The sequence below is a fragment of the Megalobrama amblycephala genome, linkage group LG10 (genome assembly GCF_018812025.1).
Source record: "Megalobrama amblycephala isolate DHTTF-2021 linkage group LG10, ASM1881202v1, whole genome shotgun sequence".
Taxonomy (NCBI): domain Eukaryota; kingdom Metazoa; phylum Chordata; class Actinopteri; order Cypriniformes; family Xenocyprididae; genus Megalobrama; species Megalobrama amblycephala.
Window position 1 is genome coordinate 16,969,627 of NC_063053.1, and position 24,768 is coordinate 16,994,394.

The 24,768-nt window shown below is 35.7% G+C and overlaps 1 protein-coding gene across 2 annotated transcripts in view; it reads left to right on the forward strand.

Moving 5' to 3' along the window:
- Positions 1-376: 376 nt before the first annotated feature.
- slc24a3 (solute carrier family 24 member 3) overlaps positions 377-24,768 on the forward strand; it is a 239,234-nt gene continuing 214,842 nt past the window's right edge. The window contains exons 1-2 of one of the 2 annotated variants that reach the window (XM_048204955.1): positions 377-560; positions 9,220-9,414. The gene's annotated coding sequence lies outside the window, so the exon portion shown is untranslated. Of the gene's footprint in view, positions 561-9,219; positions 9,415-14,531; positions 14,637-24,768 lie in introns of those variants that run through there. The other variant, XM_048204954.1, reaches the window with a different exon arrangement.

Genomic DNA, 24,768 nt, shown 5'->3' on the forward strand with positions numbered 1-24,768 from the left:
GTCTTCAATAATTTGTGATGGTCGATAATCCATTTTTATGTACAGTAAAATGTTACCATTTGAAACAATTTGAAACTTACAATATTTAAAAATAAATGCATAAAATGTCCCTATATATAACTAAAATAAGTGTCCTGAAATCACACCTGTCTCTTTGACAGCTCTATGCCTGTAAACTATGGGTGTGAACGAATAGTCGAATATTCGATCTGTAATTATTATTCGAAAAATTAAAATACTATTGGAATTTTACTACGTTGCTTTGCTGGCCGTAAATGCAGAGAATCGATTATAAATCCCATGCACAAAACTCACAGTTATAACTAAATGCACTGGGTGGCGCTGTGGAGCGTGTTAACAAGTTTATTTGTATTTGATCACAGAACGCTGTTGTCTGCCTTGCAAACTTTGGAATTAGATCAAAATGATCTTACTAAATAATCTTAAATGGAATTACTTTTGATCAAATTAATTAATGAAACTGAGTTATCATATCACCACCACAATGAGAAATTGTGAAAATGAAATCCAAACACGAGTCGAGTGAGGTACGACTGCAGGTAAGCGCAGCTGTACCCTCGAGTGAGCCGAGAACATAATTTAATACTTATCTGATAGCAAAATGACCTCAGGACACATCCTTCCTTTAAGTTTCGTCGAGGGACACAGATTTAAAGCACAAAGCGCTGTAAGAAACTCTTTTATCTTGCAATGCCTGTGTCAGCGGTACGCGTTTTCTCAGCAAATTTTCTCGGCCTTAAATTGTTATCAAACTGTGGAAGTATCTTTCACCCATGTGGATATTATTTTTCTCGACATGAACACGTGAAACGATATAAACACGACTCTCAAGTGTTTTAGGCATGTGACGTATCAAATTTTCATGTTGCGATTAATTTCTGCAGCTTTTATCATGGTATACAGTATTATCACGGTATTGAAATAAGTTGGAAAAAATGTGTTGTGATAGTACAACATGTTTAAGAACTCATTTTCTTGTAACAAAAAGAACTCTGAACATATAAAGGGTTAATTCACTCAAAAATTAAACTTCCGTTATTTATTGCTCACCCTCATGCCGTTCCACACCCGTAAGACCTTCCTTAATCTTCGGAACACAAATTAAGATATTTTTGTTGAAATCCGATGGCTCAGTGAGGCCTCCATAGCCAGCAATGACATTTCCTTCCTGAAGCAGTGTTTTGAAAAATTGGCCATCACTATAAGTCATTACTTTGATATTCTCGTCGCTTTATAATGTTAATATTGAACCACTGTACTCACATGAACTGATTTTAATATGTTTTTAGTACATTAATGGATGTTGAGAGAGGAAATGTCATCGCTGGCTATGGAGGCCTCACTGAGCCGTTGGATTTCAACAAAAATATCTTAATTTGTGTTCCGAAGATTAACGAAGGTCTTACGATTGTGGAATGGCATGAGGGTGAGTAATAAATGACATTATTTTCATTTTTGGTGAACTAACCCTTTAAATATAATAACGCAATAGACACACACACACACACAAAATGAAGTAAAATGTTTCAAACAGATTAAAGTAAATTGTTCAGTAAATATTGTTCAGTAGTGCAGCTGCTTTGTTTCAGGGGTAACCGCTGCATTTCTGCTGTTCCATCAGCGCCATCTGCTGTCAGAGTGAACGTGCACTTTCATTCAGCGCGGCACCATTTGCTTCTCACGCACGTTGGGCATGTTTACATCTGAGTGCCCTTTGATGCAGCTCCATCAGCGCCATCTGCTGTCAGAGTGAACGTGCACTTTCATTCAGCGTGGCACCATTTGCTTCTCATGCACTTTGGGCATGTTTACATCTGAGTGCCCTTTGATGCAGCATACAGTGGTGTTGTGCATTTTATACGGTTGATGGGAAAAGTATTCTTAAAATGTATTACAAAAATTTGAATAATTTTTAATAAATAAATATTCACGGTATTTTGAAATGCCTGCGATAACAATATTGTGCATATTCATTATCAAGATATATCGTATTACACGTCTAAAGTGTATGTAGCCTACATTCTGTACAATAATTGGTGGAGTCTGCTTTATTAGCGTTTTTTCCGTTCGCTCTGCGTGATCTTAATTGGTTTTGTTTTTTATATTTTTTTGTTTACACATATGTTTTCGGCCATAAGAATGTAAGCTTGTTGTATATTACCTAATCGTAAGCTTGTTCAGAAATGGTGTCAAAAACTTGATAATTAAGAAAATAACGTCTTTCTCATTATTCGAAATTTCGAATACAATATTTTTGAAAAATGCCCATCCCTACTGTAAACGGGAAATAATGGGATCGGGGAATGGTACACACACTTTTTTGATAAGCAGAAACCCTTTCTGCCTTTGTTTTTTTACTTCAGTGATTGACTTAGTCCTACTTTTTCTTACATGAAAGGGCACCTTTTTATTCTTTATTTTTCAGACTTTCACAACTCATCTTCTGCTGCTCAGCTTGTTCTTGGACAAGGCATGTAGGGTGTTTTTGTAGTTTAGGAGAATTCCCTGTGGCTTGATATGAATGATAGGAAAACCCGTCTCTTATGGTGATGTGATACTAAAGTGCCTAATAGTCCCAAGGCAGCGGTCCGGTAATTGATGACCCCTGTAATGTTTTCCCAGTTGCAGCACTCAAGCTAAATGGATTATCTTTGTCTGTTGAAGTGTCTGTCATTGAGTTCAATAGCTCTGGCCTATTTCTGCTGGACATTTTGAAGCATTTGAGCTCTCTATTCATGCAGTAGTCTCCTAGGCCATGGCTTTATGATACAGGTACACAAAGCAACACAAAGCATCCTGTGCAGATTTACACACTGTGCTTCAGCAAAAATCCTTGTTCCACTCCAGCAGTTAAGTGTGTGACTGCAGAAGAGCTAAATCTATGTTATCCTTTGTTTGAATGTAATATTTAAAATATGTCATGTCTGAGCATTTGGATCTGTTCTGCATGTCCAAGTCCCTTTCCTCCCTGCATTCCTGACACTCTATACTCATAACTCAAATCATTATGTAAATAGAAATTATAATTATGTATGATAAATGGCATGAAAGGTGTTTTATCTTAGTTTATCTTAGTTCACCCAAAAATGAAAATTCTGTCATTAATTACTCACCCTCATGTCGTTCCACATGAAGACCTTCATTCATTTTTAGAACACAAATTAAGATATTTTTGATGAAATCCGAGAGGTTTTTGTTTTGTTTTTGCGCACAAAAAGTATTTTCCTCACTTTAAATTTAAGGTTGAACCACTGCACTGCAGTCACATTGACTATTTTAACGATGTCTTTAGTACCTTTCTGGACCTTGAAAGTGGTGGTTAAATTGCTGTCTATGGTGTCTGTTTCATCAAAAATATCTTAATTTGTGTTCCAAAGATAAACAAAGGGCTTACACTGTGGACAGAATTTCCATTTTTGGGTGAACTAACCCTTTAATACTACTACAAAACTATAACTTGATTTACTGCACCGCAAAAAGCCTTTTCTTAATGAGGAATTTGTCTGATTTTCACAGTGGTGTAATGTAACGAAGTAATAATACTTCGTTACAGTACTTAAGTTTTTTTGGGAGAATCTGTAGGCTACTTTACTTGAGTTTTTATATTTCTGTCAACTTTTACTTTTACTCCACTAAATTTCCTAAATAAATTGTATGCTTTTACTCTGATACATTTTCCCAAAGCATTTTCGTTACTTACTACAAAATAAAGTCGGAAGAACACAGACTGCAAGCAAGCATGTGCAAACAAGTGCTCGCACAACCGCAGTTGATTTCATTTTCCGGGTTGCGTCCGTTGCTGGAGCGGCTAAGAGGAGTGTGTATGGAGTCAAATTAATGCCTTAAAGTTTTGCACAAAAATAAAGTTTTGCAAAACACAAAAAAGAACTGAGCAATAAAAAAATGTTTTGCAAGCAAAAATAAAGAATTGCAAAGGAAAAATAAAGTATTGAGCAGAAAAAAAATAAGTTTTGCAAACAAAAATAATAAATTGCAAAATAAAATAAAGTAGTGCAAAAATAAAAATATAATCAATCACAAAAATCAATGACAGCTGTAATCCTATTTTATCTTTGCCACATATTTTTCATGCTCAAACCTACTAAATCATTTGCAACGCTCATTTTATTCTGCGTTTCAGTCAAGCGTGCGCTCACGATACCGGTTTTCTTTTGCGCTGCACTTTTCTGTGCGGATCTCTTTATGGCACTGGTTTGACGTGGGGGTGGAGTCAAGAAACGGGGGCACGCCCCCGCGAAATGCATTGGAGGGAAGCGTATCGGCGACAGGTGAAATAATTCTTTGACATGGTTAAAAATAATGAATGGTTTGTTTTTGTTGGTTTGTTTAGCATATGTTGTCGCCGATTACGACCCCCTCCAATGCATTTCTTATAGTAATATGACCCGTTGCGCTCTGTCTCACTGCCTGTATCCACTTTTGTGTCCTTAAACATTCGTTTTTTGGGGTCGACAGCTTATAAAAACTTATTTCTGGGTTTTTTAGCTTGTTAGCTGTACACCTAGTCACACAGCAGCTTTTAGGCATTGTTCTGTTTTTTGTAATGAGTCAGAAAAGACAAGAAGGCAGCCTGGAGACGGTTGGATTGTTTTTTCCCGGTGGATTTCAGATTATAATAAATGCGCTCTGTCTCTATGCTTGATCTGTTCTGTTCCGATCTGCGTCTCCTGCCGATGACGTGTTTCGAGGGGGCGTGCCCCCGTTTCTTGACTCCACCCCCACGTCAAAGCAGTGCCATAAAGAGAACCGCACAGAAACGTGCAGCGCAAAAGAAAACCGGTATCGTGAGTGCACGCTTGACTGAAACGCAGAATAAAATGGGCGTTGCAAATGATTTAGTAGTTTTGAGCATGAAAAATATGTGGCAAAGATAAAATAGGATTACAGCTGTCATTGATTTTTGTAATTGATTATATTTTTATTTTTGCACTACTTTATTTTATTTTGCAATTTATTATTTTTGTTTGCAAAACTTATTTTTTTCCGCTCAATACTTTATTTTTCTTTGCTATTCTTTATTTTTGTTTGCAAAACATTTTTTTATTGCTCAATTCTTTTTTGTGTTTTGCAAAACTTTATTTTTGTGCAAAACTTTAAGGCATTAATTTGACTCCATAAGTGTGCTGTCATTGCGAGACATTACGAGAGTGGCCTCTAGAGGCGAAATAAAAACTATCACTGATGCCTCGTATAGTTTGTTTTGACACGTGATGTGAGGCTGAGCGCTGCACAGAGCTGGTCACTTCAAAAATGATTTAAAACGGACAACAAAACGGTATATTACAGTGTACACTACAGTACATTATTTCATATCACTATAAAGTAATTAGTTTGTTGACTAGATGCTGCATTAGTGGAGAACAGTATGTTTGTCGTCGAGGTTGAGAGGACGCTAACATTAGTAGTACCTCAAGCGGCAAAAAAAAAAAAAAAAAAAAAAAAAAAACACAACTGTATGCCACGATTGTTACCAATAATTTGCATTAGTTTATATCTACTTGTTCACTGTTATGCATTCATTATCCGGCGAAGTTGCATATTTAAACTGTATTCTCATCATACAGCGACAGAAGAAGCATAACAAATCAGAAATGTAGCCTATTGAATTTCAGTTTTTATCGACACTGTAACACATAGGCTATTTTGATTAGATAATCATCAATTTTTCTAAAATAGATCCAAATAATGTGTGAAAGTATACATATAATAGCCCTATGCTACGCTTTTGTGTGTAAAGACGGTAATTTTTATGCATGACTGTTTGGATTTATATGAAATAGTATCATTTTACAATAAGAGTACATTTGTAACGTTAAAAAAGGTTAATAAAAGTATTGTTCATTTTTAATTTCAACATTTACATTTTAACATTTTAAAGTTGTCTCTTACATTAGTTATAATAAATGCACTGAATTAACATGAACGATCAATGTATAATTAATATATTAGTATTTTTATGTATAAAAATGACAATAAACATTTAGCCATTTTTTTAATTTAAAGAAACAAAATGTAAGAGAGTTAAAACTGAACACAATACTGTGTATAGAACAATTTTTAATAATATTTTTTTGCTCCTTTTGTATTTTACATTTACTTGTACTTTTACTTTCAATACTTAAGTACATTTAATATATATAAAAAAAAATACTTTTCGTACTTCAGTACAAAAAATATCACATACTTTAAAACTTTTACTCAAGTAACATTCTAAACAGCAACTTTAACTTCTACCAAAGTCATTTTCTGGTAAGATAGCTATACTTTTACTAAAGTATGGTTTTCAAGTACTTTATACACCACTGGGTTTTCATTTAATATTTATTTTATTTAGTTGATTTGATCTGACTGCAGAGGCAGATTTTTTAACTTTTTTAAAAAATATATATAAAAAGTTGAGACAAATCTGTCAGTGCAGTGCAAGAAAATATTCTTATTCAAGATTCATCCTGTCAAAACAAGCCTAAATATCTTATGCAGTGTTGCTTCTAAAGTAGGTTTAAAGATTTTTAGATATTTTGCTGGAAAGGGGCTTCAGGACTGTTAAGTCATGAAAGACTAATTAAAAACTCATTAAAACATTTAAGTTTTGCATTAGGTTTATATGCACTAAATTTACATTGAAACTAGATTTATCTGTATATTTAATTGCTGCCACAATAGGGTGTTGTGGGTGGTTGCCAAGGTGTTGCTATGCTGTATTTTAAATTGTTCATAGGCATTTCTAGGTGATTGCAAGTCGATGGTCATTTTTCCCCCACAATTAATAATCATATGTCTGATCACTTAAAGTAATAGCAGACTTTAAGTGATCAGAAAACCACATAATGTGAAGTAGCTAGTATTTGGTGCAGTTCATTCTGTCATTTTGTTCTCTTGTATATATTTTGTACGTGCATGTCTTTGAAGTTATTCACGCATAAGCATGAATCTGTAAGTGTATGTGTTTTGTTGTGTGGCAAGGATAATTGGATCGTTCAGGGGAATGGACAAGGTGATGGACGGCAGTTTAACAAGACTAAGATTGCACAAGATGGGATTTCAAAGAGCAGAGAATCTATAGCCGCAGGAGTTAAGACAGAGCTGGTCACGGGCTGCCAGCAAGAGCTTGGCACTCAGCCCATCTCCTCTATTAGAGGAAGAGTGGCTTACAGCTACAAAACTGAGAGGATGTGCTATTTCTCACTTCAACAGAAAGAGACCACAGAGCGCTGAGATAAGCCACAATCAGATGAAGCACAGACCAGAGGAGACATTTCAAAGTGTCTACCTAAGGAATTCATCCAGTTCTTTACGTTTATGTGCATGCCTGATGACCACCGTTTACGATAATTAGGAATGAGGTTTTGTGATGTATTATTTTAATCTTCTAAGAAAATGTTAATTAATAGACTTGACTGAGGCAATTAGCAGAGCTTGTGTTGCTGTCAGAATGTTGAATAATTTACTGCTGTATGTCTGTGGAAAAAGGAGACAGGAAGTTATGGTGGGATATAACAAATATGTGTTGGAAATAAATTAGCATGTCAAGTGAAAAAATTGTTTAAATTGTTTTACGCACTGCTGCTTTCAAATCCCACAATGTTAACCTTTGGGTTAATATGTCTGGATCACTGTCTGAAATGTGAAATTATTCCAGAAAAGTTCAATATTTCATATTAATTTGTTTGGTCATTTGTCCTTTTGTCTACATTTTGAGTACATTTGCACGTCCTTGTCAATGTTAATAATATAGGGGGCGAAATATTATCAGATGAAAATCTCTGAGATTACATTTATAGTATTATTTTATTATAATATTAGAATTAAGTGAACACACTATAAGAGTGCATTTTAAGTCATTTAACTACTTCATTTTGAGCAGATGGTGACTTTTATACCATATACTTGCTACATATGTAAATGAGGATGGAGAAAAACGTCCCTCTTTGAAATATTGTTTTAATTTATACTCCATGTAATACTTAAAAAAAATATGCTAACTCATTGATTGATGGTTTAACTTTAACTCTTTGTTTCCATCGTGTTGAACATCCTGGTAATTGTCTTACCAACTAATTAAATGTAAATAATTAAGCTACTGTATAATTTATATTTTTGAATATGAATATTTTTTATTTTGAAATGCATCCCTATATTAAAACAAAAGAATATTCATTAAGATTTTGAACGTTAATTAATTTGTTAGATTTAAACAGGTACTGAAATTTACCTTGTTTTTATATCGGCTATTTATGTTTTTATTTGTTTGTTTGGTTCATTAACACTAATTTATTGAGGTTTCTAGATTTTTGGGTACTTGGGTTTATTATGGCGTGTGTGTGGTTTAACAGTAAGAACAGTAGATGGCAGCGTGGCTTACGGTTAGGAAAGCTGTAAATTCCTCATCCATGATCCTTGTTCCTCTATCAAATGGTAAGATTCCCCAGGGGTACATGGGAATCGCAAAGTATGATGTCATCTGAATGGTGAATGGAAAAAAAGCTGGATTCCTATTCTGTTTATTCCACCATAATTCTGCATGAAATCAATGAGAAAGATCCATACAAATGTAATAACATTATGGAGTACGAGCATGAATTTTATCGTTTGATTGTGTTATTCTCCCTTTTTTGCAGAAATGAATAAAAAATGGTTTAAAAAAGCAATATGTAATTGAATCAGAAGGACATAATTGATATATGGGATGATGGAATGATTCAGTAATGTTGGCCGCAAGGGTGGGCTGACCAATTTCTTATCCTGCCAGGAGAGTTAGACGCAGATTTTTATGGCATTGCTCGGCTTTAAGCCATCATAAATAAGCAGTTTCATTCCCTTTAAGCTTTCAATGTGATTGATTTCACCAGTGCTTCATTTGTCATTTTAAAGTAGAACACAGGGTACAATTCTGAGAACAGTTGCTTTAGTATTAATTACAAAAACAAGTAGTGACTGGACCATTTCTTCTTCCATAAATAAGGAAAATAATTTGTATGCATTTACAAATATCAGGACTGTGTAAATCTGAGTGCTTTATTGGACTGAATATTTTTATTTATTTATTTCAATCTAACTACAGACAAGGATGGCAATATAAGGTCGACTGTCAACAATGTGCTCGTTTCAGGGTGGACGAGGAGTTGGAGAAAAAGCCAAGGGCAAAAATCTAATACATCTCAAAACTTTTCTTTTCAGGTCAAGAGCAGCAAATCCTAGACCTGTTCTTGCAATGTTTCTATCATCTGTGGGGTGGATCCAGCTTGGAATGTCTGTTTTAGGGCAGGGTGGAAGAAAGTAAGCCATCAGCTGTGGAGTGATGGACCATTATCCCAGATCAAACATGGGTCAGCAGGAACGGCACTAGAAAACACACTAAGCCTGCTATATTAGGTAAATATGTGCTTGACATTAAATACAGGCTTATGGTATATTGAAATGCCCACATAATGATAAAAGACAAAATTATATGCACATTAAACCGTTCTCATGGTAAAATCAAATGTTTTATTGCTTTTAGAAAACAGCAACAACAGCACTATGATAAAAGACACCAGTTACACCAATAAAGTGGTTTCTGCAGGTTACATCGATTCAATGTGCTAGTAGGTGGCAACAAGATTGAATCATTGAATCATTAACTCAATCGATTCATTCAAAACACTGATTCATTTAGTTACGCTATTACTGTGTTGTATTGCTCAGAGACTTGACACAGTTAATAGAGTGTAACAATCAGGTTCCGGAAGTAAAAACTCCATTAATTTTCTCCATAGGGAAATAGATTTTTAACAATAACTTATTAACCTTTAAAGACAGACCTACTGTGATCTCCTAGGTTGTAAAACGATGGTATTTGCTTTTACTGAAGCCATCTGTTCACATTATTTCATGTTTCATGTTTAACAGGGGAATTTGTGGTGAAAACTACATTACCCATAAAGCTGTACAGAAAATTCCACCAATCATAGAGTCATGACAAGCATATCATGGCAAAAGTGCTCTGCAGGGAACACCCACTGCCATGAAGCACTGTGAATCAGTTCACATTATTTCTGTCATGACAACTATCGGAGTGTTTTGGCATGGTAAACGGGTATGACAGTGTTGATATGTTTGGTCTTGGCAGAATAGATATGCTACGCTGCTGCTGCTTTTATTGCTGCTGCTGCTGTTGCTGCAGAGCAAGTACAGGACTTGCTGCTGTAAGCAATTAAGACATGCTGCTGCTGTACAATATAGCGTACATGAATTACCCATAGCAGATCTATACAGGTGGAGCTGGGGAAGGTGGAGGGATTCTGAAGCGTGCTGCACTGCTAAGGCAAATGATACTCATGTATTTGAAGACTGAGCATGCAAGCTCATTGGCTACTGATACTGATTGTAATTTGCAGTGCTTGATGCGATTGTAGTTCTCTCCCTCAATATAGCCTTTAAGTCTTGTATCTTTTGTCTTTCAAATACTTTTTGCTTCAAATCAAATATTGTAATGTTTGTGATTCAACTTGTAGCTGTTTGGTTTGGTTCATGGCTTATAACTCTTTAATGAAGACTTTAAAAAAATCCCTGTGGGAAAAATGAATGAATGGGGAAAAACATTTATGGAACCAAGGCTGCTGAAAAAGTGGGCAGGCACTGTTGCAGGCTTTGTTTGGAATAATTTTCATTGCTGGAGCAAAACTGGCAATATTGTGTGATTCTCAATATTACCTTTTTTGAACTGCAATTTCACTCTCGCAATTTTTATATTACTTTAACCCCTTATGTGGGTATTTCTATATGATAGACAGGCAGAAATGCAATGACCTCGAAGACTTTGATGGATGGAAGCCTTTCCTGATGTGGCAGCCCTAAGAAACAAGAAGTCCACTTCACATAGAATTAGAGGAAAGGGGCTTCAGGACTGTTAACCCCCCATTGCCAAATCCTTTACGTTAGGTACTCCTCAGAGGAGCTGGAAGACATAACCTTGACATGATACCGTCAGCAGCTCAGCATGTTCACACAGTGTAACAGGCAGAGAGTTAGTGAAGCATTGACTGCAAGGCACTGGAACAGCTGAGGTTGAATGGCATAAAATGATTTGATGTGCCTCCCTCATGCCTACAGTGCCCTGTTTTCATTCTGTCACTCATGTATGAATCTACAAGGCAGGGGCTGAGAGTAGGGTAAGCTTGCGTCTGTCATTTTCCAAGTGTCTCTTGCCCTTGTACTCTCTTAGTTTATCAACGAGTCTCTTATGGAGTGGTAATCGTTACCAGCATATTGAAGTGATTTCTTTAGACTCAGTGAGAGAGATCGATTCTGTTTGTCATTCCTCCCTGCCTACTCCTCCATCTTAGAGTGTATAACCTATGTTATGGGGACAAATTGTCCCCACAAACATGGCAATATCCAAAATCCTTGACCTTGTTGGTGCCCATGAGGAAAACAGCTTATAAATCATACTGTTGTTTTTTCATACTATAAAAAATGCTGAAATGTTTCTGTGATGGGTAGGTTTAGGGTTAGAGTTAAGGTTAGGGTATATAAAAATCATTATGTCTGTGGAATGCCCCAATAAAGTGTGTGTGTGCACGTGCACGAGTGAGCCTCATTCACTGAACATGTGCGCACAAATTTCTGCATGAAATATGTGTGCAATCGTTTTAGTGAACAATGAATGAATGAGGCTCACTCGTGCATGTGCACACACACTCACACACACACACACACACACACGCACACACACACACACACACACACACACACACAAACACCCTGGGTGGCTTTATAAACATGTTAAAGATAACATTTTATGTTAAATATATTTCATCATATGCAGTAAAATAGTAAGAAAAGTGTGTAAAAGCTCGAGCTTTGAGGTTTTGCTTTAAAAACACATGTATGTTGGTTAAAGGGTTAGTTCACCCCAAAAATGAAAATTCTGTCATTAATTACTCATTCTCATGTTGTTCTACACCCATAAGACCTTCGTTCATCTTCGGAACACAGATTAAGATATTTTTGATAAAATCCGATGGCTCAGTGAGGCCTGCATTGACGGCAAGTTAATTTACACTTTCAAACGCCCAGAAAGGTACTATTTTATTTATTTATTTATTTTTTATTTAAACAGTTCATGTGACTACAGTAGTTCAACCTTAATGTTATGAAGCGACGAGAATACTTTTTGTGTGTAAAATAACGACTTTATTCAACAATATCTAGTGATGGGCGATTTCAAAACGCTGCTTCATAAAGCTTCGAAGCTTTACCAATCTTTTTTTTCGAATCAGTGGTTCGGAGTGCTTATCAAACGGCTAAAGTCACGCCCACCAAGGTGTGAACCATTGAAATTTCGAAACGCATATGACTGAATGAAGCCTCGTTTCCTGAAATAAATTTTTTTTTTTTTTTTGGCGCACAAAAAGTATTCTCGTCGCTTAATAACATTAATCTTGAACCACTATAATCACATGAACTGTTTAAATATATCTTTAGTACCTTTCTGGGCATCTGAAAGTGTTAGTTAACTTGATGTCAGTGGAGGCCTCACTGAGTCATCGGATTTTATCAAAAATATCATAATTTGTGTTCCGAAGATGAACGAAGGTCTTACGGGTGTGGAACGACATGAGTGTGAGTAATTAGTGACATAATTTTAATTTTTGGGTGAATTAACCCTTTAAGGGTCTGTAATCTGGGTCTATATAAAAGGTGTTTATTGTGTTTTAACTGCGAAAAGCAAACTTTCTTTACAGAACGTCATATGTTTGCTGAGAGCGACAAAAAGGTTGAGCAGAAAGCCCTTATATGGAGATGGTTTGGGTGTGTTTTATGCAAATTACTAACCTCAGGAACACGGTTGCTTATTTGGAATACTTCAAATTCATTAACATTAGAAAAATTTTAAGAAAAAATGTGCGTACATAAATTAGACAATTTTTTTTCTGAGGAATTTTTCTATGCAGATAAATACAAATAATCCACATAATTATTAATGAATGAAACCCAGTGTCTGTGAAAAACAAGCAAATTATATGAGCATCTTGAGATGATGAGTTAATGTTTGTACTGTTTCTCACTCTCTGTCTCTTACCTTCTTATTTCCTCTGTCCTTCACGCTTATGGCTCTTTGGGTTGTAATTGGTGAGATTGTGACATGACCTCTGGTCTCCATGGAGACGTGTCCTTCGAGACCTTTGCGTGTACATGTTGTGCAGAGGAACTTGGCTAATAAGTCATGCTACTGTATTAGTCACTGAGGCAGTAGTCTTAATGTCTTCTGGGCCCCTCTGAGCATGTCAAAACTAGCCATGTAGATGTGTTTGTATTTTTGTATTATTCATTTAATCTTTTTATGTTTGGTGATGCTAATTTGGTAATTCTCCACATGCTGTATTATCCTGTAGGCTAAGTTGTCTTGTTTTGCACATACTGTTTATGAAAAATGTGGGTTTAAAAGAAAGGGAGGGCAAAACGAAATGGTCCCATGAGTTCTCCCTCTGTGCTATAGGGAGAGAGAAGATGAGCACAGTGGATGGTTGCAGCATTCGTTTTATCTCCATGGGTTTGTTTCATGGAAAAAATAAATGCTTTTCTTATGTTGTCTTGAAAACTTAAAAGAGCATAAGAAGAGACTGTCTTCAGTTTTGCTCTTACAGTGTGTAGCTATATTAGAGGTAAACATTTCAGTTAAAGGTGCCCTAGAATCAGAATTTGAATTTACCTCGGCATAGTTGAATAACAAGAGTTCAGTACATGGAAAAGACATACATTGAGTTTCAAACCCCATTGTTTCCTCCTTCTTATGTAAATCTCATTTGTTTAAAAGACTTCCGGAAAACACTCGGATCTCAACATAACACCGACTGTTACGTAACAGTCGGGGTCATTAATATGTATGACCCCAATATTTGCATAATGCCAGCCCATTCAACGCATTAGACAAGGAAAGGCAGTATTAACGGCTGGATCTGTGCACAGACAAGGTAAGCAAGCAAGAACAACAGCGAAAAATGGCAGATGGAGCAATAATAACTGACATGATCCATGATATCATGATATTTTTAGTGATATTTGTAAATTGTCTTTCTAAATGTTTCATTAGCATGTTGCTAATATACTGTTAAATGTGGTTAAAGTTACCATCGTTTCTTACTGTATTCACGGAGATAAAAATACTTTACAGCTCCCTTTATCAGTCCATTCAAATGTTTAAAATACAGATACAATATAGCCTACATGCGATAAACCTAAAATAAATAAATAAACTAACGTTAAACAAAGGGCGCAGCTTGCACAATCTACTCCTCTTTGATTGTCTCGTTAAGATGACCCTTCATACCTACACCCTTCATACCTTCGAAGCTCTCACTCCAGAGGATAAACCATTTGAAGGGATTAGGGCATAGGGATGAGCCCTTACGAATGGAACGCAGGGTGAGAGGTCCGAGGAAGGGTCTGTTGGCATTATACAGAATGAGAGCGGCCTCTAGAGGCAAAATAAAAACGATCACCGGCGCCTCGTGTTGTTTATAATGACACGTGATGCCGCGCGATGCACGGGGGGAACGCTGTGGAGAGCGCTGACGGATCAGATACACGTTTGAAACACCGACAGCGAAACGGTATGAATACTGAACACCACAGTAGCCTACGTGTTGCCATTTCATTATAAAGTATTCAGTTTGTTGATTGCATTAGCAGAGAAAGAAGAAGAAGTATGTTTGCCGTCAGGGCTGCAGAGGACGCCAGTACCTTAAGCGGTTAAAACAATGTGACAAAAACACACGAAACCCGACCCAAATGTTTAATGCCGCAATTGTTACCAACTATTTGCATTAGTTTATATCCAGCTGGTCACTTATATGCATTCATTTGCCGGCGAAGTTGCATATTAAAAGCTAGTGACGACATGTTAACATAAATCAGAAACGCATTCGATTTCAGTTCTTTTTTTCTTTTTTTGTCATCACTGCAGTTCATATTTTGTTATTTTGATTAGATAATCAAGTGTTAGAAACAAATAAATAAATAGAGAGACTATGCATGTAATATACATTTATGTAATTTTAATGCTCTGGCCTTTGCATATTTAAAGATGGCCATCTTTAAGCATGACTGTTTGGATTTATATGAAAAGGTAACGCTTTACAATAAGATTCCATTTGTAACATTAAGGTTAATAAATACTGTAGAATTATTGTTCATAGTCAGTTTGTTAATTTCAACATTTACTAATACATTTTTAAATTGAGTTTTAATTTTTATTTTATCTGTTAACCTTAATGCACGATGTAGAACTTCTCACTTTAATATATTCATCTTTATATATTTATTTCATTTTGCACATTTCAGTTCAGCATTGTTTTACTTGGAATGCTTTGTTTTTTATCCAGTATCCATTTTAAAAACTATCCGTTGATTAATCGGTTATCGGTAAAATCCACTGTCAGTCGACCTCTAATATTTACTGTAAAAGTTTTGGTAGCTTCAGCAGCTCATTTCTGTCTTTTTGACCTTTTTACAAGTGCAGGAATATGGAGTGTTTCTCATATACATAACTTTTAAAAAAGTGCCAATAGCTATCACTTTCTCACACTGGCGGACTTAAGAGGACAACCTAATAGCAAATTACTGTATTGCTGATAGCTTGCTGCCTTGGAGAACATTGGCTGTATTCTTATAATTGAGGCTGGATATATGTGGATAATGAGGCCTGAGATGTGCTTGTGGATACTGTTGTTTGTTCATATTTATATTCACTAGTTTAAAAAAAAAACCTGAATGATGGCAGACAATGCTGACATTGCTAACCACACTGTTGTGCAGGCACTAATTTGGACTAGGATGTAAAAACAAAACAATAAGTATGTAAAATTATACATTATGTAAAATGTGTAATAATAGAGATTGATAATAATAATAATAACTTATTATTTATTAGACTTTTTTGTTTTAGGTCTACAAATAAAGAATTTATGTAAAAAAAAAAAAAAAAAAAAGAAAAGAAGAAGAAGATATATTTCAAGAATAGTTAAACTGTTTAAAACAGAATAGTATTGTTCTGAATGGCATTGCATTTACTTATTTACCACATAGTGAAACCGAAATTCCACAGCATTGAAGGCATATTGTTATCAAGCTGTTCATGCATCTCCATCTTTTGACAAAATAAAGCAGAGAAACTCTGGGGGTTCCATAAGTCTCTCTGTAGGTCTGAAGCACATCCCCAGTGTAATTAAAAGCTCTGATTAAAAATCTATCATTCTGTCAAGCACTTCTGCCATACAAAATTAATGAGCGAGGCTCCATCATCAAAACATCACAAACAGCTCTAAAGCACTACTGAAGGCGATTAAAGTCACATTGCAGTAAAATGACTTTTTTCCATCAGAACACAGATTTACTCCTCTGTTGATATAAATGCAATCAACGTGGAATCATTTATCTACGCAATCTTTATGTTTACTGAGTTTATATGTGAATTTAGGTCTACAAAGAATCTAGACTGGTAGTGTGTGAATGGAGTATGTACTAGAGAAGCATTCTTTTACTGTATTTAAGAAGGTCTCACCTCACTTCTTTAGTCTCTGATCTAGGGGTGGGCGATATGAGCTTAAATTCATATCACAATATTTTCCACTGTCCAGACGATATCTATATTAAATCGCTATATAAAAAAAATTGGAATCACATTTTAGTAGACCTTAATTAAAGTACAGGTAAAATATGTATCTTATCTAGGGGTGGGAAATGGAATCCTCATGATCTGATCTGATTCCAAAATGATTCTTAATACTTTTTTTTCTTATTAATTAATTATTTTATTAATTATTTTTTTAATTATATGTGGAATTATAATAACTTTTTAAATAATTACAAGTTAAAAAATACATTAATATAGGGACGTATAAAGTTTCAAAACATAAAAGCAAGTAGCCTATTAAATAATAAACAGGAACAATGAAACATTACAAGCAATAAACAAAGAGTGCTTTTATTCAGAACATTTTCCATTCAAGAGCTGTGAGTGATTTTTCACTTTCTTAGCTTTACGGTTGATTGATTATTAGTAGGCCTACTGATGACACAGCGGGAGAATAAGCTGCATCCAGACTAATGCACAGATCAATTTTGAAATATTAGAAGTTCTGTCCTGTCTGTTTAATACTTTAAGACATAAGTGACTGTGTTTATATTAATTTCGCGTCATAAAAGCATTTTGAGAAGCAAGTACATTTAAGCACTAGTCGCACACAGACGCATGCATGAGCGCTCTTGCATGTGAGAATTTGAAATCGAAAGCAGCCTTCTGTCAGTGAATTTCATATTTTTAATACAGTATATAAGCCCACGGCATTCCAAACAACATAAATGATGCCTTCGTAGAGCATTAGTAAGGAAAATAGGCCAACCGGCGGGCGAGACCACAAACTGCAAGCGTTCCGGTTCCAACACCGTAAAGTCTATGGGTTTTTTGAATGGGTTTTTGCTAAATCGCCTGAAATAAGGTCTGTGGTTTACAAAGCCTCTAAATACTTTCACGTTTTGATCTATGACATAAAACACACCAGTTATAACCCACTTGTGTTTTTTTTAAACTTTTACTGTGTCTTAAAATCGGCGGTTGCTAACAAATTGCTAAAAGGGACTACTTCCTTTGGCGGGGACTTTAGACATCATCATTAAAAACGGGACATTTGGACAGCATTTCTCATGAAAATGTGGATAAGTATTCATAACAGCACAGATCATAATCAGCGAGCATGTTTTTAAATAACGTTGTTTTCTAAATAAAGTTTGAGGAAGCTTGGTGGTGACGACGTTGATCCGCGACTATGGTGTGCTGTAGTCCGTTTATAGCCTACTGTTAGCCTTTTATATCTGACGACTTTATTTAGGCTTCAAAATCTATAAATGTTGTGTTAACTTGTAAAGATTATCTTGATAGACAAAACGTGTAAGTGTCATAACCCTTTGTTAAACACAGAGCTTATTTTCTGCGATTTTCCAAAAGTCTATGGGAAAAATGCATAGGCTTTCAACCGAGGGAACCCGTGCGCCGCTAACTTCCGGGTTGGCCTAAAAAAACACGTCATCCCTGGGGTACTCTATATGCAAACAGCTTTTCCGAACTTTCCGAGCTTCACGCTCAACTTCAGTAGGAATTAATTGAAAACGCTCACTCTGCTCCATGCTAGTTGACACGCACCAAGCACACGCGGTGTCATCACGTATCTGCGGTTAAAAACTAAGCTAAGAAGCGATCCAGAATCGTTGCATCTACGCATCGATTTTTTCTCCCACCCCTACTGTCTATATGCACGCTTGTTTGTTGCTGTTATGTTTTTGAGTAGGCGGTTTGTGCTCTATTAATTTGGACTGTTACAGTGCTCTCTGTGTTTGATTACTAATGCCTGTCTAGTAAGGCATTGGACACGTTAGCGGACAAAAAGTTAAACGTTCAGCCTTGACTGAACTTGTCATTAGTAGTGTTAAAAGTTGTAAAACCAAACCCTGGCTATAGCCCTGTCAGAAATTAAAAAACAAGCAGTTTGTTGCTGCTGTTAGCTGCTCCACAGGTGCAGCCACAGCCAGCACTAGCATAGCTATCGTGCCGACTGAGCATAGTTTCCTAAAGCTGGGGACACACTTAATGACTAGCTGAAACATTCTAAGACTGAACTCAACACACTATATGATTTTAAATGCTGGCTATAAACACCGACTGAACGCAACTGGCTCTGACTCGGCACGTTTGGGCATGATCAGTCGTTAGTATCAAATTACATTCATAATCGGCCTTACAATCGTTAAGTGTGTCCCCGGCTTAAGGGGCCGTTCACACAGAACACGATTTTCCATTCCAATGCGCTACTTTTCCATAGCTTTTCTATGCAAACACGCTAGACGGATGTGCAAAACCGTCGCGCTCGCGTCTTGCGTCTTTTGCAGCGTCTCACGCATGACGTCGTTCTAAAAATGTGGCGCTCAAATTAAAATCAGTTCAACTTTTAAAAAACACATTTTTTCATCAAAAACGCATTCAGCTGGCTTAAAACGCTTTGGTGGACACACGGCCTAAGATTGTGATGTGGCGTTCGTTTAATGTTTAATTTAATTGTAAAGTCTGATTATGCATACATATGTATTGTGTTGTTAATGCTGAGCGCATGGGTGCTCTCCAGTGATTAAGTCTTTCACCTTTCCATGTAAAAGGTTTTTGTCGTTGTTTTGTGGTCACTTGTATTAAGCTTGTATCTATTTATTTTTTTTACTTTTTTTTGGTGGGGGGGGGGTATAGCTATTCTTTGGCCAAATATAATTTAAAGCCACGCTTCTGTTGAATGTGGTGTGTACCATAGCTGCTTTTATTTAAAAACAAAAACAAAAAATTACAATTTCTTTATGAAGTAACTCTGACGTCATGAATATCGATTATTTTCTAAGCACCCCCACATATTGGTCTAGCCCCCTTTAGCACTGGTAGAGAAAAAATTCTGGCGCCGTGCATGGTTAAATCCCTCATTCTTTTTCTCTTCCACTCTCTGGCACACCTGCATTTTAAAATGCCAAATAATGGATGGAAACAAGGGAATTCCACTAGTAGCTGGTAAGGAGGCTTCAGTATTGATCTGAGGGCTCATGAATATGAAAAGGCCAGGCAGGGTGATCAGATAAGTGGAATGGTTGCCCTAGATGTCTCTAGTTATTTTTCCACTGCTTTCCATTCTGAGCAGTTACTGAGCAAAAAAAAAAAAAAAAAAAGTACAAGCTTGGGGTGATAAACCTAGTACTGTCATTAAAATACTGCTGGAACTAGTGTATGAATGAATGAATTAATTAACTTGTTACATTATTGTTATTTGTAATGGGAATTAATGTTATTTTTGTTTTCTCCATCAGAAGCTCTTTTTCAAAATAGTAGCTCTAATCTTGCTTTGCAATGCATTTATGTATTAATTTACATATTTATTAAAGTAACATTTTATTGCTGTTACTTGCTGTTAAAAGTACATTACATAACAAAAGATTTCTATTTCAAATAAATGCTGCTCATCATCAAATCCAAGTTGATAGGGTTTTTTTGTATTTTATAATAATAATGCTTCTTGAACACCTCATCAGCATATTAGAATGATTTCTGAAGGATCATGTAACAGACACACACAAACACACACACACACACACACACACACACACACATATATATAATATTTCTGTTATGACAACTCTTAGGGTGTTTGGCATGTAAATGACAATGTTGATGCCTACTGATGAGGCTCTTTAGTCTTTACAACATAGTTATTAAAAAAAAACTTTTAAGATGCACCCTAGCTACTAGGTAGTTTACTGAAAAGTGAACTGTAATGACACTGGAATCGAACCTGTCTTTGATTTTGTTGCCATTTTTACCCTTTAACTTGTCACACGGTTATTTTATTATTTTTTTTTACATTATGTTAATTATTTTAATTAATTGTGTTAATTTTGTAAATGCATTGTGTTAATAATGTAAATACAGATAATCAAGACATTAGGGTAGTTACAGTGAAAATAAATAAATAAATAAATATATATAAGAACATCATTAATCCCAGCTCTGTTCATGTAAATGTATTTTGTCCTAATCATGCATGTAATTCTATAATCATCAATTTAAACCAACAGTTTAAACAAAGATGGATGATTCACTTCCATTATTGCCATCTTAACAATTTAGGCTACATATATACTGCAGACACGACTGAGACATGTTTCCTCCTCATAGATCTGCTCTTTCAACATATCAGCCTTGTCAGGTCTCTATAATCTAATGACATCATCAATCACCATTACTCTCAACTCAAGGCAAAGACTCTGTGCTTCAATGAACTAGTGCTTCAAGGCTTCGCGTAAACATACAAATTAATCTATACAGGTCAGACATTTGCAGAACTGTCCATCCATACACACTTCGACCTCACAACTTCTTGTACATACTAATTTTCCCATTTAAATTACCTTTGCCATCTTTAAAACACTAATCATTTAAAATTGTTAAATAGATATTATTTTTGAGATTACATTTTTCATACTAAATTCACTTTTAAAACTTCATTTTAATTTAATTTTGTAATTATTCAGACAAAATAATATAGAATTTTAATATCAGGCATTTCAGTGATGTTATTGTCAACTAAAATATTTAAAAATTTTTAAATTGAAATAAAGCTGAAATAAAATATATATATAAGAGATTTAAATTTAAATAAGAAATTTAAAACTTTCATTTAAAAACTTGAAAATTAGAAATGCTGCCTTGTCATTTAACTGAAATAAATAAATGTAAGTTCTAAAATTACTAAAACTAAAACTGAAATAAAAAATAAATTAGAAATAGTTCAAGCAAAAAATCTAAAAAAAAAAAAAAAAAAACCTTCATCTGAATATGTACAATTACAAGCAATCCACTTTCCAATCATTTCTACATACTGCATCTCAACATGGATTTATAGCCACAGTAAAGTAACTTATTATGGCTCAGAAAATAATAGCCAATAAAAGTTAGCAAACTTTATGTAAAGACACAGTGATGATGGAACACCTAGTGCTTCAGTGCGTGTGTGTCTGTTGCTGTATAAATCAAATGCTGGAAAGCACAGTGAGCATGAGACAGCAATTACAGAACATGCAGAGAAAGGCTGCAGGATGCTTTGCACACACACACACACACACACACACATCTATTTCCTACAAGTCTGTATTTGAACCACCTAGCTGGCATGTTGACAGTGTGGCCAAAAGCCAATCACATTATCAGTGAATTATCCCTTTATGAAACAGCTGTGCTAGCAGCCGCCCTCCACTATCCTGGGTGATAACTGCATTTAGCTCTCAAACACACTCTTTCATCTGCAGTCAGATTCCCAATGGCCTTATTCTCTTATCCGACATTTAGCTACAGTCCCTGTTCACCTCTCTAAATCAGAGAACAATGTACAAGACAAACTGTCACAACAGGGTGTGTGCAAGAGATAAATTCATTATTTATGCACTACTGTTGACTTCCAAACACTTCCTGGGGCCATTTCACTGCAATATTTCCCACGAGTGTGTGTGTGTGTGTGTGTGTGCGTGTGTACGAGAGAGAAAGTGAGAGCATGTTACGGCTTTTGTCAATGCACATGGGTATGTGTGCGTGTGGAGAGTGTGAGAGAAAGAGAGAGAGAGAGAGAGCCCTAGGCTTTGACCCTCTGATAGACAGTGTGGGTAATGAGGGCTGATGTATGTTGCGGGGTATTTTTTAATTAGGAACGTTTGGATATTTTAGCTACTCGCAGAAATATTTAAAAAAGGATTTTAAGCCTCATACTGGGGTACATATTGTCTGGCTATCACCAGACCAAGCTCAATTTAAAATTGAACATTGGTCTGGAGATCCGGGTGACGTACTTTGCAAAGCGACGCAAAAACTCCAGACAGGTTTAGAAGCTGCTTTCCACTGACAGGGTCCCTATGCAGTGTTCACTGCTCCCTACTCCCTGAGCACGGTATATCTGTTGAAGTGGACTTCGCTGACAATAATCACTCATTTGGAACACACTACAAACGTCATCAAAGAAAGTCAACGACGGTGTCGCGCAGATTATGATATAACAAATAAATAGATATTATAATTTACTTTCAAATTTAAAATGGACTCTTAACAGATTTGAAGCTGTAGTCTCTCATGTCATATGAAAATAAATTCTCATTTTGGTTAACTGTATATGTATTCTTAATCCACCTTCTGGGTCTCATCTTGTGCGCTTTCTTTTCCACGTGCAGCCACATAGTAAACACTTCTGAGGTAAATAAAGTAAAATAAAAAATGACAGAGCCTCAGCTGCTTTTCAACAATTTTACTTTGTCATGCCTATTCATACAATAAAATATGCAAATAACCATTGCCATAACCATTCATACTTTCGTTCGTATAATAATAACAAAATTTATGAATACTCAAAACACATATGTAAATTCCTCCATTGGAGAGCTGTTAAAAAACGGCTTTCAACGGCTCTGCTCCGTCGTAGTTCTGTCTGGTGATGCGGTGCGCAATGATAGTTGGGTGATTTTACCTCTCAACTTCCTGTGAAGTGATGTATCGATGTTCCCTTATTCCCTATGCCGTTCGCAGTGCCCTTCGAACTGAACATGTTCGCTCCCTTCGGAATGGAATCTCACTTAAGATGGCAAAAAACCTGTGAAATCCACTTCGCAGTCCACTTGCGGTCGAATGGAACGCACCATTAGTTTGTATTGGTTTGTAGCATTGATCAGCGGTTTGCAGAAGCAGCAATGGCATCGAGCGATTTTTGCAAAAAAACATGAAAGTGAGTGGTATTTACACCCACTTGAGTGATTTGTTTGCCAAACTAAAGAAGTCATTCAGCATCGTCGAGAGGTTAAAAGGAATTGGATTGACGGTCGTGCTTGCCGTCGCTTCTCTATCGTCATCGTGTTATACCCGCCAATAGCGAGCAAGGTGGATAAGCCAGTCTGTGATTGGTTCCCGCAAAAGTGTAACAGGAGCAGTAGAAATGAATGTACGGGTTTCCAGACTGAGTTGCCGGGTGGAATCAAATCGCCAGCAGATCAGGCTGGGTTTACCCAGTCTAGGGTACATATCTATTGAAGACCATTTCTGCCTATTTTTATGAAAAATAAAATGGGTAATTGTAAAACTATGTAAAACAAGTAATTAATTCACACTATGATATATAAAGTCTAAATTTCAAGAAATAAAGTCAGAATTATGGGATAAATATTTATAATAATTACATTTTATAATTAAATAATTATAAAGACATAGCTATAATTATATAGAAATATGAAAATTGTGAGATATAAAATAATAAATAAGAGAAATAGTCATAACTGTGAGATATAAATTCACAATTACCAGAAATAAAGTTGTAATGAGATATCAAGTCATATTATAAAAATATAAAAATCGCAATTAAAGAAAAACAGTTGTGAGATATAGTCACAGTTACCTTTTTTTTTTTTTTTTTTTTTTTTTTTTTTTTTACTCTGAGGCAGAAAGTGACTTCCAAACATTGCACTTTTGAAGTTTCAATGAAATAGAAGTAGTGAGACTACTGACCGATCTTTTCATCTATGTTGTGGCGTATATCCGAATAAATGGTTGGATGGAAGCAGATCTGAATCAAACTTGCAATCAAAGAGGGCGCAGACGAGTCTGACGTTTCACTGGAAGGAAGATCGAATTATGACATTGATTAAAAGTTTAGACATGCACAGATGAATTGTTCACAAATATATCAATAACATGCGTTTAGAAAATAGAGAGTGTACATTTTTTATTTTACACTTACATTTTTATCATCCTTTAACATTATCATATAACATAAACTTTTTTTTTTTTTCAGTAAAATATTCACAGATCGTGATTGGTCTTTACAAACCAAGCATTTATTTATTTATTTATTTATTTATTTTTTTTCTATTCTGATTAAATGTATTGACCTTTAGATTGCAAGTCTGGTAATAGAAGCAGTGTGGTGCAGCATGTTCTTTGGCCCTTAACCCTGCTCTCCACAAGAGCACTGATGGATCTGGGGCATGCTGTCCCCTGCCCACTCTCAACCTGTTCCCAGAATGCATCAGGCCTGCTCCCCATCCATTCCCCATGAGATATAGGCTATATATGTTCTTCCACTGACCCACAATGAATGTTTGTTAATAGAGCACCACAGATACATTAGATAA